The 20,553-nt window shown below is 39.7% G+C and overlaps 1 protein-coding gene and 1 long non-coding RNA gene across 5 annotated transcripts in view; one reads left to right on the top strand and one right to left on the bottom strand.

Annotated features, from left to right (window-relative positions):
* Window positions 1-20,553, top strand: part of CHCHD3 (coiled-coil-helix-coiled-coil-helix domain containing 3) — a 273,302-nt gene that overhangs the window by 56,146 nt on the left and 196,603 nt on the right. The window lies entirely within an intron of this gene.
* Window positions 108-18,582, bottom strand: LOC122456947. Its single transcript, XR_006276141.1, has 4 exons — window positions 18,433-18,582; window positions 13,356-13,366; window positions 540-546; window positions 108-119 (listed from the first exon to the last, which is right to left on the bottom strand). It is a non-coding gene; the product is annotated as an uncharacterized LOC122456947 (long non-coding RNA).

The raw sequence follows: 20,553 nt of genomic DNA, 5'->3' as shown, positions 1-20,553 counted from the left end.
TTTTTTTTTTTCCCTTCCATTTAGGATATGCATTTAATTTGAGCCTCTCTTACTTTGTGTTCGTATGTGTGTGTGTGTTTAAAGTTTCTATGCAGCTTGCAGACATTTCACTCTTGTGACTGTTCCTTGCTGTTCCTTTTAATTTCTGTTTTACTAGCTTCCTCATATTTCGGTAGTCCCCCTTTCTGAAGTTAAATGCGGCTATGGTGGGCTTCTTTGGTATTCTCTCCACTGCACCCTCCCCCCGGATGTTAAATTTATTTATATTATGGTTGCTATTACCTAGAAGTCCAACTATATTCACCTCTTGGACCAGACCCTGTGCTTCGTTTAGGATTAAATCCAGAGTTGCCTCTCACGTTGAGTTCCAGGACTAGCTGCTTCAAGAAGCAGTTATTAATTGTGTGTAGAAACTTTACTTCTGTGTCCCGTCCTGAGGTGACATGTACCCAATCTGTATGGGGATAGTTGAAATCCTACGTTGTTGTTGAGTTTTCGGTTTTTGTAGCCTCTAATCTCACTGAGCATTTCACAATCACCATCATCCTCCTGGTCAAGTGGCCTGTAGTATATTCCTACTGCTATACGCTTATTATTTAACATGAAATTTCCATCCATTGAGATTCTATGGTACAGTTTGATTCATTTAGGATTTTTATTATATTTGACTCTATACTTTCTTTCACATATAGGGCCACTCCCCCACTAGCATGACCTACTCTGTCATTCCTATATGTTTCTTTATATTTTGTATCCTGGGAGAGACGGGATTTTTATGAGAAAAGGACAAATTGAGGGGAAGAGGATTCTACAAATCCTAATACCAGCTCAGGACTTGTACTCCCTAATTAGGTAAAATGTACACTGTTGTAACTTTTTATTTCCTTGTCAACAATGACGTGTGCATTTACGTGGATAGCTTTGTAAAACCTTCAGATGAGGTGTATCTGATGTGTAACTGTCTTGGAGGGATGCTGACAATGACCTTTTTCTGCACGCCTGATTTCTCTTCTGCCCTCCCTCCCCCTTTTATTTTATGGAGCTTATAAAGTAATTACAGAAAGCACAGAGAAAGGCCTTGTACAACTAAAGCCTATTTTATTGTGTCCTTTTTTTAAAGGAGACCCTTTAAAGCAAGTTAATCAGTCAAAAGACACTGTCATGCACTTGGGAGCTTGAAAATTTAGAGTTGCTGTAGATTTGCTCTAATCAAGTTTGTATTGTCCTGGGTGTTAAAAATATCATCCACAAGTCAAACACTCAGTTCTTGAGACATACAAAAATCACTCTCTTTAAATATTTTCCTCCCTCCAAAAAATCCAAAACGTATAAGAAATATGCTCCTATGTTATTCAATCGCTCAGCAGTAGTAACTCTGCTCTGAGACTTGCTGGGCACTCTATTCCAAGACCTGAAATGGCTGATTTTTATACACAAACAAGAAAATAAAAAGTATTAATTATATGGAAAGCTGTTGCTTAATATTTTCTATTATAAAAATTCAGCAGTATGCAGAAGTTAACTTGCATTGGTTTTTAAACCCCTTTGTAGAAACTCCTATTTCTGTTCGAGTGGCTTATTTCTCTTCAATTTAAGCCTTTTCTTAATTGACTTAAATTAAGCCAAAATAAGTGGTCTCAAAGCCTCTTGCACTGACTTAACAAAGTCAGTTTTAAATTGCACCTTCAGTAAAACCAATGCAACTCCTTTTATGTATACAAGCCTCTAGTTTGTTTTGCAATCTCATTCAGTCTTTTCTGCTCAGCCACATACCAAAGTTGCTTGAGTCTGTTGGGACTGCCAATGGGGTTCCTAATTGTGACTTTTTTTGTGATGATAATATCTGTTCATTTTATCATAGGTCACCAAACAACCATCAGGTGGTAATAACTTTCAGTAACTACTAACCTCTGTCACATTTGAACCGTCTAGTATTATAAACTTTGTTATACGAGGTTCACCTGACAAATGTTTTTAATGAATACAGTCAATTTCTCTTCAGACATTCCTTGTTAATGAACTGCTAAAGTTTGTTTTATATGGCCCCAAATAGCGTGGCATTTTGTGTGTCATTAGTTGGATAACTTACAGGGTTGCCAGGCGTCCGGTTTTTGACCAGAATGCCCAGTCAAAAAGGGACCCTGGTGGCTCCGGTCGGCACTGCCGACTGGGCCATTAAAAATCAGCATAGTAGGGGCCCAAGGCTAAGGCAGGCTTCCTACCTGCCTGGTTCCACGTGGCTCCCTAGGCGCATGGGTGGTCAGGGAGGCTCCGCGCGCTGCCTGCGCCCTGAGTGCTGGCTCCACAGCTCCCATTGACCAGGAACTGTGACCAATGGGAGCAGTGGGGGCAGCGCCTGCAGGCACGCGGCAGCACATGGAGCCTCTCTCACTGCTCATGTGCCTAGGGGCTCCAGGAACATAGCGACTGCTTCCTGGGAGCCACGGTAAGCGCCATCGGGACCCTGCATTCCCTCCCGCATCCCAACCCCCTGCACCAGTCCAGAGTCCCTTCCCTCACCCAAACTCTCTCCCAGAGCCTGCACCCTGCAATCCCCTCACATTCCAACTCCCTGCCTCCCAAACCCCTCATCCTCATCCCCACCCCAGAGCCTACACCCCCATCCGGAGCCTGCACCCCTCGGCCCCAACCTGCACCTCCCCTCCTGCACCCCAAACCTCTCATCCCCAGCCCCAACCCAGAGCCCACACCCCCAGCTGGAGCCCTCCCCCCGTCCCACACCCCAACCCCCTGTCCCAGTCCGTTGAAAGTGAGTGAGGGTGGGGGAAAGTGAGTGACCAAGGGATTGGGGGATGGAGCGAGCAGGGGGCAGGGCCTCGGAGAAGAAGTGGGGCAGGGGCGGGGAAGGGGTGTTCAGTTTTGTGCGATTAGAAAGTTGGCAACCCTGATTAGAAAGTTGGCAATGACAATAAAAAGGTTCAAAAAAAGAACTAGATAAATTCATGGAGGATAGGTCCATCTATGGCTATTAGCCAGGGTGGGCAGGAATGTTGTCCCTAGCCTCTGTTTGCCAGAAGCTGGGAATGAGCGACAAGGAATGGATCACTTGATGATTACCTGTTCTGTTCATTCCCTCTGGGGCACTTGGCACTGGCAACTGTTGGAAGACAGGATATTGGGCAGATGGACCTTTGGTCTGACCCAGGAGATCCATTCTTATGTTCTTAATAACTTACTGCAGCCTCTGTCCGACATATTTCTAAACCTCCTCATCCATTTGTTAAGGAAAATCCTTGAAAACTAAATTAATTTTGAAAAAATGTACACAGTAGTTATCTGAAGGTGGGTCTCGGTGGTACATGATCAGAATGGAGCCATTAGCTTCTTATTCTTTTGTTGTGGTCGAATTTGGGGTGGGGGGTTCAGTATATATTTGCAATACATTTTGCCATTTAATTGATACTCTGATGTGTTTGAGAGCTTCCCCCCTCTCCATTTTGGCTTGTCAGATCTTAGCAGTATGTCATGTATACGACAAACTTCTTGCAGTAGACAGCTTTTTGCAGAGGAGAACAACAAATTCACCAATCAAGGTACAAAGTGAAAGAAAAATGAAAAACAATATTAGAAAAGAACCCTTTGGGAAGCTGCACAAAAATGTTATATTAAAATCAATACTGAGGCTTGACCTTTTGTGGTACTGTATATTTTAAAGCTTTCTATTGACTTCTCTGTTAATAGCATGTTTATTCTAGTTTAATGGCATAGATCTGGAAAATAAAAAGGAAAATAAAATTCTTTATTGATACTAGTCATTTAAAGTTGGACGAATATATTTTAATTTATAAATCATGCATAAATTTTCTTATTCATTATATATGGGTAATATGTTAGGTATTGTATGAATTGTGAACTAGACTTAATTTATTTTTGAAGTAAACTCTGCTTTTGCTGTGACATGTAACTAACTTTGATATACTAACAAATTTATTTGAGCATAAGTTTTTGTGAGCGACAGCTTACTTCATCGGATGCATTCAGTGAAAAATACAGTGGAGAGATTTGTGTACACAGAGAACATGAAACAATGGGTGTTACCATACACATTGTAAGGAGAGTGATCACTTAAGGTCACTAGCAGGAGAGAAAAAAAACCTTTTGTAGTGATAATCAAGGTGGTCCATTTCCAGCAGTGACAAGGACGTCTGAGGAACAGTGGGGTGGGGGTAGGGGGTGGGGGAGAATAAACATGGGGAAATGACAGGTTTCAGAGTAGCAGCCGTGTTAGTCTGTATTTGCAAAAAGAAAAGGAGTACTTGGGGCACCTTAGAGACTAACAAATTTATTTGAGCATAAGCTTTCGTGAGCTACAGCTCACTTCATCGGATGCATCCGATGAAGTGAGCTGTAGCTCACGAAAGCTTATGCTCAAATAAATTTTAGTCTCTAAGGTGCCACAAGTACTCCTTTTCTTCATGGGGAAATAGTTTTACTTTGTGTAATGACCCATCAATTCACAGTCTTTATTCAAGCCTAGGTTAATTGTATCCAGTTTGCAAATTAATTCCAATTCAGCAGTCTCTCGTTGGAATCTGGTTTTTGAAGTTTTTTTGTTGAAGAATTGCCACTTTTAGGTCCGTAATCAAGTGACCAAAGAGACTGAAGTGTTCTCCAACTGGTTTTTGAATGTTAGAATTCTTGATGTCTAATTTGTGTCCATTTATTGTTTTATGTAGAGACTGTCCAGTTTCACCAATGTACATGGTAGAGGGGCATTGCTGGCATATGATGGCATACATCACATTGGTAGATGCGCAGGTGAACGAGCCTCTGATAGTGTGGCTGATGTGATTAGGCCCTATGATGGTATCCCCTGAATAGATATGTGGACAGATTTGGCAACGGGCTTTGTTGCAAGGATAGGTTCCTGGGTTAGTGGTTCTGCTGTGTGGTGTGTGGTTGCTGGTGAGTATTTGCTTCAGGTTGGGGGGCTGTCTGTAAGCAAGGACTGGCCTGTCTCCCAAGATCTGTGAGAGTGATGGGTCGTCCTCAGGATAGGTTGTAGATTCTTGATGATGCGTTGGAGAGGTTTTAGTTGGGGGCTGAAGGTGATGGCTAGTGGCGTTCTGTTATTTTCTTTGTTGGGCCTGTCCTGTAGTAGGTGACTTCTGGGTACTCTTCTGGCTCTGTCAATCTGTTTCTTCACTTCAGCAGGTGGGTATTGTAGTTGTAAGGATGTTTGATAGAGATCTTGTAGATGTTTATCTCTGTCTGAGGGGCTGGAGCAAATGGAGGAAACTACAATCCATTGGTGGTCTTCCTAAAAACACCATCCTAGCCACTATGGATGTAGAAGCCTCTACACCAACATTCCACACAAAGATGGACTGTGGGCTGTCAGGAACAGTATCCCAGATAATGTCACGGTAAACCTGGTGGCTGAACTTTGTGACTTTGTCCTTACCCATAACTATTCCACATTTGGGGACAATGTATACCTTCAAATCAGCGGCACTGCTATGGGTACCCGCATGGCCCCACAGTATGCCAACATTTTTATGGCTGACTTAGAACAATGCTTCTTCCCTAATGCCCCACTCTACTTGCACTACACTGATGACATCTTCATCATCTGGACCCATGGAAAAGAAGAATTCCACCATGATTTCAACAATTTCCATCCCACCATCAACCTCAGCCTGGACCAGTCCACACAAGAGATCCACTTCCTGGACACTACGGTGCTAATAAGCGATGGTTACATAAACACCACCCTATACCGGAAACCTACTGACCGCTATTCCTACCTACATGCCTCCAGCTTTCATCCAGACCACATCACACGATCCATTGTCTACCACTAAGCTCTACGATACAACCGCATTTATTCCAACGCCTCAGACAGAGACAAACACTCTTTGGTCACTCGATTACAGACCTAAAAGTGGCATTTCTTCAACAAAAAAACTTCAAAAACAGACTCCAGTGAGAGACAGCTGAATTGGAATTAATTTGCAAACTGGATACAATTAACCTAGGCTTGAATAAAGACTGCAAGTGGATGGGTCATTACACAAAGTAAAACTATTTCCCCAAGTTTATTCCCCCCCCCCACTGTTCCTCAGATGTTCTTGTCAACTGCTGGAAATGGCCCACCTTGATTATCACTACAAAAGGTTTTTTGGTTTTTTTTTTCCTCTCCTGCTCGTAATAGCTCACCTTAAGTGATCACTCTTGTTACAGTGTATATGGTAACACCCACTGTTTCATGTTCTCTGTGTATCTAAATCTCCCCACTGTATTTTCCCCTTAATGCATCCGATGAAGTGAGCTGTAGCTCACGAAAGCTTATGCTCAAATAAATTTGTTAGTCTCTAAGGTGCCACAAGTACTCCTTTTCTTTTTGCGGATACAGACTAACGCGGCTGCTACTCTGAAACCTAACTTTGGTATATTACCTTTCAAATTAGAATAGTTGCTTCTTCCCACATACGGGGGACAAAAATCTGGTTTCATCAGAAAAATGTTTGTAGTTTAATATGCTGAGGCTGAGAGTTCTTGATGATCTCTTGTTGCGTTGTGTAAGCAGACAGCGGTAATATATTTACAGTACTGCTGGCTGTATGACGGAGGATTGACAGCCCTCACATCTTACAGTGGAGCGTGCCTGAGAATACAGTTTTCATTTTGGGAGTTTGGGAGCAAGGATTTAATAACTTTTGGAATGAATGACCTTTGTCTTAAAAAGCAGTTGGGGACATTATCTAACTGGTAATTATATTTAGGAATATAGGAAATGTCATATTGGATCGTACCAGTAGTCCAGTGTCCTCTCTCTGATGGGCTAGTATCAAGTGCTTTAGAGAGATTCAAGAAACTCTGTAAAGTGCAATTTTGGAATAACCTGCTAGTAGGGGAAGTTTCTTCCTAATCCGTGGCAACCTTGAAGAATAAGTGTTTACAATTTTTTATCCTATGCAGTGTAACTATTCTATTTAAAAGCATAACTGTTAAAAGAATATCATTAAGATTGCAAAGATCAAAACTTAGGAAATGGCACAAGTAAGGTAGCCTGTGCAACCTTAATTCTTCCCCCTTAGATGTATGCCTTGATATAATATTTATGTGATCACATATTATTTTTTCTACAGGTCTTGTTGAACTTAGTTGCTATTTAATACAACATACAGTACCAAAAACCCCCAACCCTGTTCATTTCAGAGGATATTTGTAGTGACAGACGAGCTTGAGAAAGTAGACATAAAAAATTGGTTACCAGCTGGCAAGAAAAGCAAATGTGACTTCTGACCGGGCATCATACCATCATTGAGTAGGAAAGGTATAATCCACACTCTGCAATACTGCTTGAATTTCCAGGTTCAAAGGTATAGTGGGATATGAAATTCTGAAAAAAAGAATGTAGAATGGAAATATTCTGATTTCCGAACAGATTTCGTGGAGCATAGAATCAAATTCCCAGGGGATGTGGTGGAAGGCCATTGGCTGTATTATATTAAAACAAAATGTTAAAATGGGCAAAATACTCTGATACTGTCTACAACATTCCTGTATTGACCTGATTTACAAGATCAATTTACTTTTCTTTCTTCATAACATCTGTATAAGCAAACACAATCACAATCTGTTGTATACGTTAAAGTTCAGTATATCAACTTCATAATATAATGTAAGTCTCAGGATGTTTCCAATTCCTGTTTCTTGTGAGGCTGAGAAGGCTTGGGAATATCAAACTCATGGAAGCCCGTTTTATTTTCCTTTATTGCGTTTTGTAATTAAAAGTATTTGGCATTCTCCTACAATGTCTTATTGGAATGATTCTCCATTAATACCATTATACTCAGTCCTAAATATATACAGAGATGCATCTCGCAGACTGGAAGCGGGAACTACAGAGGTCACTGCTTTAATTCACTATTACCTATAAATTTCAATTTTCAGGGGATAATTTTTCACTTCAGTTTCAAAACTCAGCATCTGAACTGACAGTTTGTATATGAAGCTTCATCTTGATAAGTTTATTTTCCTTTGCGAGATCAGAAAATGATTTGGAGCCAGTGAGTTATGTTTTAAAGAGAGAACATCACAGAAATAATATTACTTCACAGTTATGGATTAAAAAGGGCAGGGGAGAGAAACAGTCTCTCCTCCTCACCCCTTTGCATTTTAAAACAAACCTTTGCTTTCAAACGGCTGAAGTCTTTCATTTTGAAAAGTAGCAAATGAGTAGGCATAGCAGAGAAACGCTAATTAATTTTTCACACTAACGCCCCATTCATTTTAATGGATAATTAATATTGTTGCCACAATATCGTGATTGTCTTCGTAGATTCCATGAGGAGACTTTTATGGTATTAAATTGGGAAGCAATTTCATTGCAATTTATACAAAGATGGGGGGAAAAAAATCTCAAAACTAAACACATACATAAACTATCTAAAACAGCTTTACTGTTCTGAGTTAGATCCTTCATGCCTGTGGCATAAAGTCAAAAATTAAACTGGTTAAACTCTCCTGTATTTTTTGCTATGCTGTTCCATATGTGCATGATTTCGGTTTGCATCTCTTGGAAACAAGGCATCCTGTAGCACCATAATTGCCTAAAAAAGACAAACTCTGTAAAGAATAGGTAGTAGTCAAATTGTCAGAAGCCTGTGTCCAGATTGCAGTATGAATTAGCAAACACAGTCTGTGACGTTTTTATTGGTAATTTTGAGAGCTGCAGACAGTTAACATATTAGATGGATTATTGGCTTTGAGCTCATTGGGTCAAAGCCGTTTTGTTTTTTGTATTTGTACAGTCTATCTTAGTGTTTTATACAGCTGTCTATCACAGAAACATCTCAGTGGATATTTATACAGTGCGTAGCACAATGTAGATACTAGTGGAAACAAATAATGATTAAGTCAACAAGGCGCTCTCTTGGTTTTCAGCAACTATTGACAGTTGAGCCAAAAAAGGAATTTTTTTTATAAATCTGTGTATAATTTTAATAACAATTATAACTGGCACTCTGTTTACACATATCCTATTCCTTGCTCTTCAGAGCAGGGAAAATATACAAGTCAAGGCAGCAGGAGATGCACAATTGTGTTTTAGGTGATGGAAGATGTTGGGGGTTTCAGAGACTGAAGTCAAGGAGGGAGAATTACAATAATTTAGTTTGACCTACTGTGTAACAGACTTTTCCCAAGAATACCTGCATCAAGTCCTATAATTTATGGTTGAACTGGATCATATCCACACATACACAAATTTATATTTATACTTTAACAGTGTAAGATGTAATGGATAAATATAGTGATGACAGGATTTCCCTGTTGATCTAAATCCACTTTACCTAGCTGGAGGGTATAGAAGAGATGCTCCTCTGCTGTGCCTTTGGTGTTTGTAGGAGTGGAGGTCCACATGAGTTGAGCTCTGCTGCTAAGACTCTCGGACGACAAGCAGCTATGGGGTTGAGTTCTTCAAGACAGGAGAATGTAAGTTTCATTCCTGTGAAGATTTTAGACATCAAAAGTTATATAGTCTAAAAATATCCTTTGCCATCTATTGAGAAATAATTCACTATCCTCAGGACTCTGTCATAAATTGAAGCCTTTATGCATAATGATGGTTATTTTCAAATTATGTAACTTAAAGTTGCCTGGGTCTTAGATCCAGGTGAAATTGTCCCTAAATCAGTTTTCAAGTCTCCAGACTTCAGCCACTTATTTGGTGGATCACTTTAAAACATTTTAAACTGATGAACTAATATTTAATTTTTCTTTGACTTTACAATAAATTCCTTGTTCCTCAGAGATAATATTGCAAATTTTGGGATCATATTCTTATGAAAAATAAAATGAAACCTGGCTTTAAATGCGAATAAAGGAACTTCAAGTACAGAGCCAGTATAGTGCCTCCAGAATGTGTGTGTGTGCGCGCATATATCTAAGGTTAACAATTTAACTTTTGAGAAAAATCTACTTTCTTTGTAAAATATTCCAAGGGCATGGCGCACTGCTTTTGTTCTCTGAACTTTTTCCAGAAGTGATAAGGATATGAGGTGGAGGGAAATGAAAATGTTTTGGAGTCTCCTCTCCATGTATATAACTGCCTAATTCTTACTTGATATATATATAATATGTTTAGGGCCCTACCAAATTCACGGTCCATTTTGGTAAATTTCACAGTCATAGGATTTAAAAAATCTTAAATTTCATGGTTTCAGATATTTAAATCTGAAAAATCACAGTTTTTTGTAGCCATGGGGATCCCGACCCAAAAGGGGATCATGTGGGGGTCGAAGGCTATTATAGGGGGATCATAATATAGCCACCTTTAGTTCTGTGTTGCTGCTGGTGGCGACACTGCCTTCAGAGATGGACGGCAGGAGAATGACAGCTGCTGGCCGAGTGCTCAGCTCTGAAGGCAGTGCTGCTGCCCGCAGCAACGTAGAAGTTAGGCTGGCATGGTATGGTATTGCCACCCTTACTTCTGTGCCACCGCTGGAGGTGGGTCTGACCCAGCTCTTGGGCACTCCCAACCCTGCCCCTCCCCAGTGCTTGGGGGTTAGAGACCTTGGGTTGGCGTGTGTGTGTGTGTGTGTGTGTGTGTGTGTGTGTGTGTGTGGAGTGACCACAGCACCCCACTCACTGCATTACCCTGGGCAGTCACCCACCAATAAGGCCGGCCCTACCCCCCTCTCAAAAGTGACAACCCCGCCTCCCCAACATGCCGCCTTTACTTCTGCGCTGATGGTGGCGGTGGTGCTGCCTTCATTGTAGCAATACTGCGACACCCCCCCCCCCCGAACCCAACCAGATTTCACAGGGATACCAGATTTCATGGTCCATGATGCATTTTTCACATCCATGAATTTGGTAGGGCACTAAATATGCTGTATATGTATGATGACTGGTGAATAGACACTGTTGGGGGTAAATGTTCGAAGCATTGCATAGACTTGTGGCCATGCAAATCCCAGTGATTTCAGTGAGAGTCACATGGCTGAAATGACACACAAGCCTTTGAAATGTATTCCATAAAGTTACTGAAGTGGTACTTAATATAACCACTAATCTGAAGAAATTTTATGGAATGTACAATCAAAAGATGCAGGATATTTTAAAGGAACATTGTCAGTTCGATTTTTTTAAATGGACTTGATTTAAAAATTTTTTTTTAGTAAAACATCTTTTAAATAGTTTTGTCCCCTTTTGTTTTTTTTTGTAAATTATGCCTATTTAAAGAAAAGTGTATAAAGGTTTTCTGTTCTGTTGATTATAAAAAAAAAAATTTCAGCAAGGGAGTATGGGACTAACTACTCAATAGGGAGAAGAGAAAGCTGACTGTCAAACAAAGACAACTGGAAGAAAAAAAAAGATTTTTTTGCAGTTTGTCACATATCAACAAGTATTACTTGTAACTATAGTAGCTAAAAAATTTCAGGCGAATATGATTTTCAATGAAATCTGATGAAGTGAGCTGTAGGTCACGAAAGCTTATGCTCAAATAAATTTGTTAGTCTCTAAGGTGCCACAAGTACTCCTTTTCTTTTTATGATTTTCAAGTTTATCACTTTAAAATGCAGTGAAGGCTGACATTTTCTCTGAACACTTGTGTACTTTCTAATACTGGGTTTAGAAATGAAATCAGGCAGAGATTTTTGAAGAAAGCAATTACTGTTAGCATTGTCAACAGAAAAGCAGCAAAAATAGACTGGTGTTTTTACCCATAGCATACAAAGCTGTGTGTGAATCCAATAATTTACATAGACATACGGTTAGAGGGCTTTCTGATTTTTTTTTAAAAAAAGGCACAAACATGATAAGAAATCATTTTAAAGTAATAGAATTACTTGAGATTAATTCATTGTTGGGTTCTAGTATAGTCTTCCATGTGCCATGTTAAGTACATTGTCATTTTCTGTGTGACTTTCAGTAAGCAACCATCCTTGCAATCCCTTTCAGATTGATTCAATTGTAAATCCTGAGATGCTGTGTCTCTTCCCCCACCTTGCATATTTTTTGTCTGTGCAGACAGGAGAACTTAGATAATTTAAGTTTTAATGAAGGGCACTGGATAAACTTTTCAGTCAGATGAATAATGATCAGTTACTAGAAATTCAGTTGAAGAAACTTCAATTTCACACTTCTCAGACCCCAGTTTAAGTTTAGGTTAAAGGTTTGTCTTGGAGTCTGTAGCCTCTTTTCTGGTCCTTGACAGCTGCAGTGATTTCCAACCACATCTTTCTGCAGCACATCCAGCCTGCACTCAGACTTATTAAATATTAAACCCAGTATTGAGGAACATTATTCACTCATTAATATTGCATCACAGTCTAAACTGCATTGTTCAAAACATTTTAGGATGTTATGCAAGTCTGTCAAAATACATTAACAAACTTGCTCATGTCAAACTAAGCAAAAGACAGTTTGCCCAATAAACATGTTCCTCTAGAGTTTTTGGAGGGTGTAAGCAGTCTAAATTGAGGAAATACCAGAGAAACCTGCTGGTAAAATACAATGAAAGATGAAGAAAGCCGGATGGAATGAATATTCATTTTCAACAAAATGCCTCCTGCACATTATAACAAAATGCAAAGGTGTCCTGTAATATCCCTAAATATTCTTTGTTACATGGAGATTGTGCTGTGATATCATTCCTCTACCCTGGGGAATACTTTTAGATTCCAAGGATCAACTTGCATCTTCAGATTTCTGCCCTCCACAGAGGGAGGAAGACAATGGCTTTCCTACTAGTGGCCTATAAACCAGGAAATATGTAAACTTTGGTAGGTAAAGTGACGAAAAGGGACAGAGTTCAAAGTTTTGATGTATTGGCAAGGGTTTATTCTGGATCACTGTGAACTCATCAACTTGCTCGCCCCCTTCATAGCAGTCTACTGTAGTCTTGGAGTTACACAATTATTTCCCTCAAAAGTGACTTAAAAGAAAATGTTTAATCTGTCACTCGATGTAATACTTGTTTCAAATTCTAGAAAAATTTCCCATTTGTTTTTTAATATTGCATTGTTTCCAATTATAAATTTTGAGTTCTAAATTAGATTATAATAAAGGATTTCAGTGTGGTAATTGCCGCTGGTGGGGGTAGAAACTCTTGATATTATAATTAATCTTTGAACCTTTTAGTAATTTTGCTGTTGTCCCTGGATTATATTTTTTCTAGAGTCGTGAATAGTGCTAATTTTCATCACCTACAACTGTAATTTCAGGAGTGTCAGAAATTGATATTCTGAGATAAACAGTGCAAGTAGGAGAGTGAATTCTTTCTGACCAAGTTAAATTATTCATTTTGTTAGTTTAGCTAACATGGTTCATGCTGTGCAGGATTTCAGTGCTATGTCAGAGGCTAATATTGTATAATTAACAGCGTTTCTCTCTCCAGCTCATGAAAGAAAAAGATCTGGTAATGGTTGTAATGTGCTTAGAAAGCACAGTCAGTGAATCCTGTTCACTAATACTCTTAGTCTTTACATTTTTAAGTAAAAATTTAGAATACCATCCACGTGATTTAGTTGCGGATTGGTCCTGCTTTGAGCAGGGGGTTGGACTAGATGACCTCCTGAGGTCCCTTCCAACCCTGATATTCTATGATTCTATGTTCAATTTTTTTTTAACCTTTGATTATCCTTCACAGTTGCTTATGGGTAGTGTGTGGGAACAAATAGTTTACCATTTAGGAAAAGCACCTTGCACACCAATCATTCTGTATTCATATCTTAAGACAGATCTCTTTTATGGGGAGGGTCTCTCTGGTAGGGGTGATAATTCTTTGCTTCCCCTATCCGTTTTGTTTGTCTGAGCTGTCCAAAAGACCTGGATATTGATCTTTCACAACAGATCAGTGCAGTTCTTGAATCTGCTGAAAGGATGCTCAAGAGCTTTTGGAGAGCCAAACTGTACCAGGGTAGAGTGCATTACTTCAACAGTCCTTTTAGTCCCTGCCTGTTTGGGGAATCCAGGACAATGAGAACACTTTTGAATGAGTACTGAACAGACATTTTCCAATGTACGAAACTGAACTCACTGACCTGATAAAAGATTTCTTGAAAGAATTTTTTTAGATCCAAACAAAATGTTTCATAAAGGGGAAGAGATGGCTTACTGGTCTAAGCCTCAGACATGAAATATCAAATGGTATCCTATGTTCAAATCCTGTCATGATTAACTTTTTCTTGCTACTACTGAGCTTTTCTGAGGAAAATGCCAAACTTTTTTACTTGCAGCATAGTGGTAGCCGTGTCTATCCCAGGATATTAGAGACACAAGGTATCTAACCCACCTTGTGTCTCTAAACTTAATTTCATATTTTTAGACTAACAGTTCAGTTCAACAACTCTGTGTAGTTTCCAGCTAGTGTCCCAGGGCTGTGTTTGGTTTTTTAAGAAATTGTCACCCTCCACTCTTCTTCTCCTTCTGAGGGGTTTGCAGTGACTGGTGCCTCTGCAGGCTTCTTGAAGTGAGTTAGGCTGAGAAAAGGCAAAATTAAAGGTCTGAATCTCTTCCAGTCCCACTTTCCTCGCTCTCCCCCCTCAGTTAAATGTATCTTTGGGAAGCTTGACTGGCCAGCTCTGTGGGCAGACTACAGTTTACCCCTCATAGCCCAGGCAAAGGTGCGGTTGCCTCGACCCTTGTTGGTAAATTGCATACTCGATTGACCACACTTTGGTTTATTAAGAAATATATGCAAGAGAGCAAATAAGAGATTTATACAAATATAATACAGGCAATAAAGTTCAATACAGTACCAATTTCTAGGAAGCCATCTTGTGCAGCATTGTTGAATTCACCTTACCCAGAAGATTTGCTTCCAAAGTGACACATTTCAGCTATTAGTATTTATAGGAGGCTTTACAAATAATAAAACCCCTTATTTTTCACTAAAGTCCAACCCACTGGTTCGTACCAGTTCCTTAACTTTGTTTTTCTGTACCTTTCTTGTCTACCTGGAATGCTAGCATACAAAACAATGGTCCTTGAAGGTACCTTTCCAGCTTGTACCAGGGCAAAACATTAATGTATTTTGCCTTTCAAAGTTTTCTATTTTCTAATGCCAAAGCTTACTTCAGCTTTGCAAAGTATTAGCAAAAGTGAATAAGATTATAGAAAGACATAGGCCAATTCAGGCCACATAATTGTTAGAAATACATATGCAATATAATGTTATGTTGATATTGTATGCTTAATGCAAATTACTATAGGTAGTGTGAATAATGCATATTGATGATGTGATATATACACACACATTTTAGCCCAGATATATTGGTCAACAGGTCTCCCACTTGTTGCTTTGATAATTGTTTTTATTAAGGCAACACATCTGCCAAATTAATACATGAAGTAGTGGTGAAGGCATTAATATGTGATTTATACTGTCTCAACTAACTGCGTAACAATACATAATTAACACAATTCAAACCAATACACTTTGTAATATAAACAAAGCTTTAAATGCAATTTTTATTCAAGTGTGGAAATCAAATATTTCAAGAACTGCGTCATGGATCAGGTCATTCAAGGCTTATTCTACCTTTTGCATGTCATAGTTAATTTGAATAATATGTGTCTTTTTGATCTAATAATATTTTTAAATTTAAGATAAGTGGGTTAATATGCATGCTAAAAACTTGTAGCTTCTTTTCAACTTTATGCTGATGCTGGGGCTCACTTTGGATCATAGATTCATTTTGAAAAACTGGGATACATGTTCGTATAGTGTCCTACGTGAAGAGTAAACCACAAATTTGGAGCAGTGACATTAAAAATGAAGTCTAATTACAAGAAATATATGTATGGAATTACCACATAGTGCTGTCCATCAGTATTATAGGTCACAGGTTGGAAATGGAGGGCACTGGATGCAATATAATGCTGCAATGCCACGGTGTGCAGTAAGGGGCCTTCAGGGCTGGCTCCCTCTTCCTGCTGCCATCTCTGTAATGGCCCTTCCTTACCACTCAGTGATCCAGCATCTTAGATTCAGAACAGACACATGGTGCCAGGGAAGTCAACCAGAGGCCTGAACTATGGTTGAATAGTATTCGGCAAAGGTGTCCTCTTGGAAGAATGGTAGCAGAATATGAAGGTGATGGTAATGGTTAACAACAACAGGAGTGTCAGACACAAAAAACAGTTTCTTATTGCAGCCTGTTGAGACATCTGATATCATATATGCACATGCTTAAAAGCTCCAGCATTCATATGGTAGCTATCCACTAATTCTGGGCATCCCATCTGCATCTCATTCTATCTTATCCATTGGCAGAGATCTAGCTTCACCTGTATATTCTCTGCTCCCACAACTGGTGAATGCAGATAAATCAGATTTTTTTTTTTTAAATGAAGCTTCCTGATTTAGCTCAGGAAATGGATACCAGAAAAGGAGAGCGCAGCATCTACTGACTTGGAACACAATGATTCACTGAGATTTTGAAGCCGTGCTCCTTCCAGAGAGAGCAGACCAGGTCTGATTACAACAGTCAGTGTGTCTGATAGGATTTTCATAATAATATCAATCTTAGCCCAAAGAGATTTTTCTTAAATGTAGCAGATTTTCCTAGCTGTGTGAACTGCCCACCAATTATTATTATTTATTAGTTTTTATTAGGTACTCTCATGCCTTGTGACACATGAGGCAACCCAATGCTCTCCTTGGAGTGATGTTCCTATGGGTGCTCCATGACTCCATCAGAGTCATGACAGACAATCTCGCCTGCATGTATTACATCAACAGGCAGGGTGGAGCAAGGTCCCACTCCTTATGCTCAGAGGCACTCAAACTGTGGAACAGGTGTATCCAACACACTATTACCATTTCAGCAGCATACTTCCCTGGACGCCAGAACACCATCGCAAATGCATTGAGCATGAGATTCTCCCTTGATCACATATGGGAATTGGATATGTGAGCACTTCAGCCCATCTTCAACTGATGGGGATGCCCCACCATAGATTTCTTTGCCACACAGCACAATGCCCACTGCTCTCAATTCTGTTTCAGAGTGGGACTGGAACACAGATCTCTGGGAGACGCATTCCTGATAACATGGGATGCACCGCTCCTTTATACTTTCCCTTTCTTTCCCTTCTATGCTGAATACTTTGCAAGATACAGGAGGACAGTATTCTTGCCAGCAAGTTAAAGAAGTATGGGCTGGATGAATGGACTATAAAGTGGATAGAAAGTTGGCTACATTGTTGGGCTCAATGGGTAGTGATCAATGGCTCTATGTCTAGTTGGCAGCCGGTATCAAGTGGAGTGCCCCAAGGGTCGGTCCTGGGGCCGGTTTTGTTCAATATCTTCATAAATGATCTGGAGGATGGTGTGGATTGCACCCTCAGCAAGTTTGCAGATGCCACTAAACTGGGAGGAGTGGTAGATACACTGGAGGGTAGGGATAGGATACAGAGGGCCCTAGACAAATTAGAGGATTGGGCCAAAAGAAATCTGATGAGGTTCAACAAGGACAAGTGCAGAGTCCTGTACTTAGGACGGAAGAATCCCATGCAGCGCTACAGACGAGGGACTGAATGGCTCAGCAGCAGTTCTGCAGAAACGGACCTAGGGGTTACAGTGGACAAGAAGCTGGATATGAGTCAACAGTGTGCCCTTGTTGCCAAGAAGGCCAATGGCATTTTGGGCTGTATAAGTAGGGGCATTGCCAGCAGATCGAGGAACGTGATCATTCCCCTTTATTCGGCATTGGTGAGGCCTCATCTGGAGTACTGTTTCCAGTTTTGGGCCCGACGCTACAAGAAGGATGTGGAAAAATTGGAAAACGTCCAGCGGAGGGCAACAAAAATAATTAGGGGACTGGAGCACATGATTTATGAGGAGAGGCTGAGGGAACTGGGATTGTTTGTCTGCGGAAGAGAAGAATGAGGGGGGATTTGATAGCTGCTTTCAACTACCTGAAGGGGGGTTCCAAAGAGGATGGATCTAGACTGTTCTCAGTGGTAGCAGATGACAGAACAATGAGTAATGGTCTCAAGTTGCAGTGGGGGAGGTTTAGGTTGGATATTAGGAAAAACTTTTTCACTAGGAGGGTGGTGAAACACTGGAATGCATTACCTAGGGAGATGGTGGAATCTCCTTCCTTAGAAGTTTTTATGGTCAGGCTTGACAAAGCCCTGGCTGGGATGATTTAGTTGGGGATTGGTCCCGCTTTGAGCGGGGGGTTCGACTAGATGACCTCCTCCTGAGGTCCCTTCCAACCCTGATATTCTATGACCAAGCTCATGCCATGCTAATAGCTCTAACATGGTCACAAAGCAGCTACATGGGCATCAACAGACCCTTTTGCAAATCACTACGCTATTACACATGATGCCGCAGCAGACGCTCTCCTAGGACATGCTGTCCTATCATTGACAGTAAACGTTGCTCCGATGCCCCCAACCTTCCAACTAGGGGTGCTGCTTTCTACTTGCCTACAAGTCGGGCACCAGGGTGGATTTGATTAAAAGCAAATTGATTTAAATCGCTAGTTAGGAAGACTCGATTTAATCATGGATTTCTACATAGAAGTACATTCTTGTTGGTTGTTATAACCTTAATACATATTTTTCACAAATCGGAGATAGATATAGGTTTAATTTTTAAAGTGATTTATTTTGAAAACTTTTCAGATTAGTTTTACAGCTATATCAGAAAATAAATGCTTGTTTGGTAATTTAATTTACCAAGGCTAATTGAAGCAGATATTTATGAAGTCATTGGGAGGTGAACTATCCCCAATTCAACAGAGTAATCATTACTATTTGGAGAATTTTGTTGCCATGCTGTATTAGAAGGAGAACATCACCAGACAGACATTCAGATTTTTATTTTATTTTTTTTAACTAAAACAACAATGCTATGGATTCTGGATTTTTTTCTTTAACAGCAAACATATAATATTTTAGCAAAACAAGCATATGAATTTTTGAATTTAGTTAAACATTCAAGTTTTTTAAAATCAGGTTTTTTTGGTTAAAATTGTTTTTAACTAAAATAGTTAAATGAAATATTTAAAAAAACACTACACCAACATTAAATAGACTGTCAGCCAGGTCAACATGAGAAATTTAAAATATTGGCTTCTCTAGCTAACTCAGTCGTCTTCACTTTCATTTTCCTGTTTGTTCATAATCTGAAAAAGAAAAACAAGCTTTCCTGCTTTTTCAGGTCCCAAACGATTTCTCATTTTGGAATGAATTAGTCCAAAGGAAGAAAATATTCTTTCTACACGGGCAGAAGAAGCTACTGCTGTTAAAAGTGAGATTATCACTTCAACAATCTCTGAATCCAAGTGCTTAAATTACTTCCATCAGTTCACTGGTGTGACTTTCTTTAAAACATCATCGGCAAACATATATTTCTTGAATGGTTCACCCTTAGCTCTGAAGTTTATTATAGTTGGCATTATGGAGGGATGATTGCTGGATGTCCATGTTATAGCCAGCTCCTCTTCTTCAGCAGTTAAGGTTTGACCCTGGTACCGAGTTTTGAGAATATTTGCAAGAAAATGAACTCGAGATAGTGCTTTCCCATTTGTTTTTTAATGCTTGTAATTTAACTCTGTCATTGCATATTTCTCTTTTTAAGATCTCACTCAGTTCCTTCCAAATTTCAACAGCATCAGCAATAAAACAGCTATTTCCCTGCATTTTGTTCAAGGCTACGGAAATAGGCTTCAGGGTACTCAGCGTGTGTTCAACATTTCTCTTAAGCCCAGTGTTGAAAACTTTGGCTATGACAGTGCCATCTATTTTTTCACAATTTTGTTCACAATCTGTCATCAGATTAGGCCAGTTTTTGATATAGTGCTCAAAACAATCCCCTAGTTAGTTCCATCACATGCCTGGTGGGAGAGTTAGCTTGGTTCCTCTTCTATTTTCAGAGCAGCTGCTGCAAAGTGGTTGTTATGGAACTATTTTGCAGTTTCAACAACATTAGCCTTTATTTCTGGAACATTGAAGTCTTTGGCAAGGAGGTGCATCAAATGAGCACTACAACCGAATGTTGTTAACTTGGGACTCTTTTCACTCTCTCTTCTAAATAATTTCATCTTATCTTGGATACATTTGCAGCATTGTCTGTGACCAAGCTGCATATTAAACATTCGAATTTTTTTTCACAGTTATAGCTTTTACTGCTACTTCTTGTAAGTATTCTGCTGCGTGTGTGTTTCCTGATTTATCAATTGTTTCTGAAAGGAAGACGTTCCCTTCTTCTGTTGTCACACAAGCACATACAACAGGATCATTGTGGACATTGCTCCACCCATCCAGACTCGGGTTAACAATTTTACCCGTTAGACCGTTTGCACACTGCTCAATTTCTCTTTCATACACTTTATCCAGCAATTTGCCTGCGACATCTGCTCTATTGGGTGGACTGTATTCTAATCTTAATGACTGAACTATGTTAATGAAGTGTGGGTTCTCAATCGTACGGAAAGGAGAGTTTGTTGCATAAACAAACCAGGCAATTTTTTCATCAATTACCTCTTTTTGTAATCCGCTGGTTCTTATCACAAATTTATCTATGGTTGTTTCTGGATGATGGAGATTTTTTTCTTTTTC

Source organism: Dermochelys coriacea, chromosome 1 (assembly GCF_009764565.3).
Source record: "Dermochelys coriacea isolate rDerCor1 chromosome 1, rDerCor1.pri.v4, whole genome shotgun sequence".
NCBI lineage: Eukaryota > Metazoa > Chordata > Testudines > Dermochelyidae > Dermochelys > Dermochelys coriacea.
Note: the sequence above shows the minus strand (reverse complement) of the source record. Positions and strands in the feature narration are given on the sequence as shown.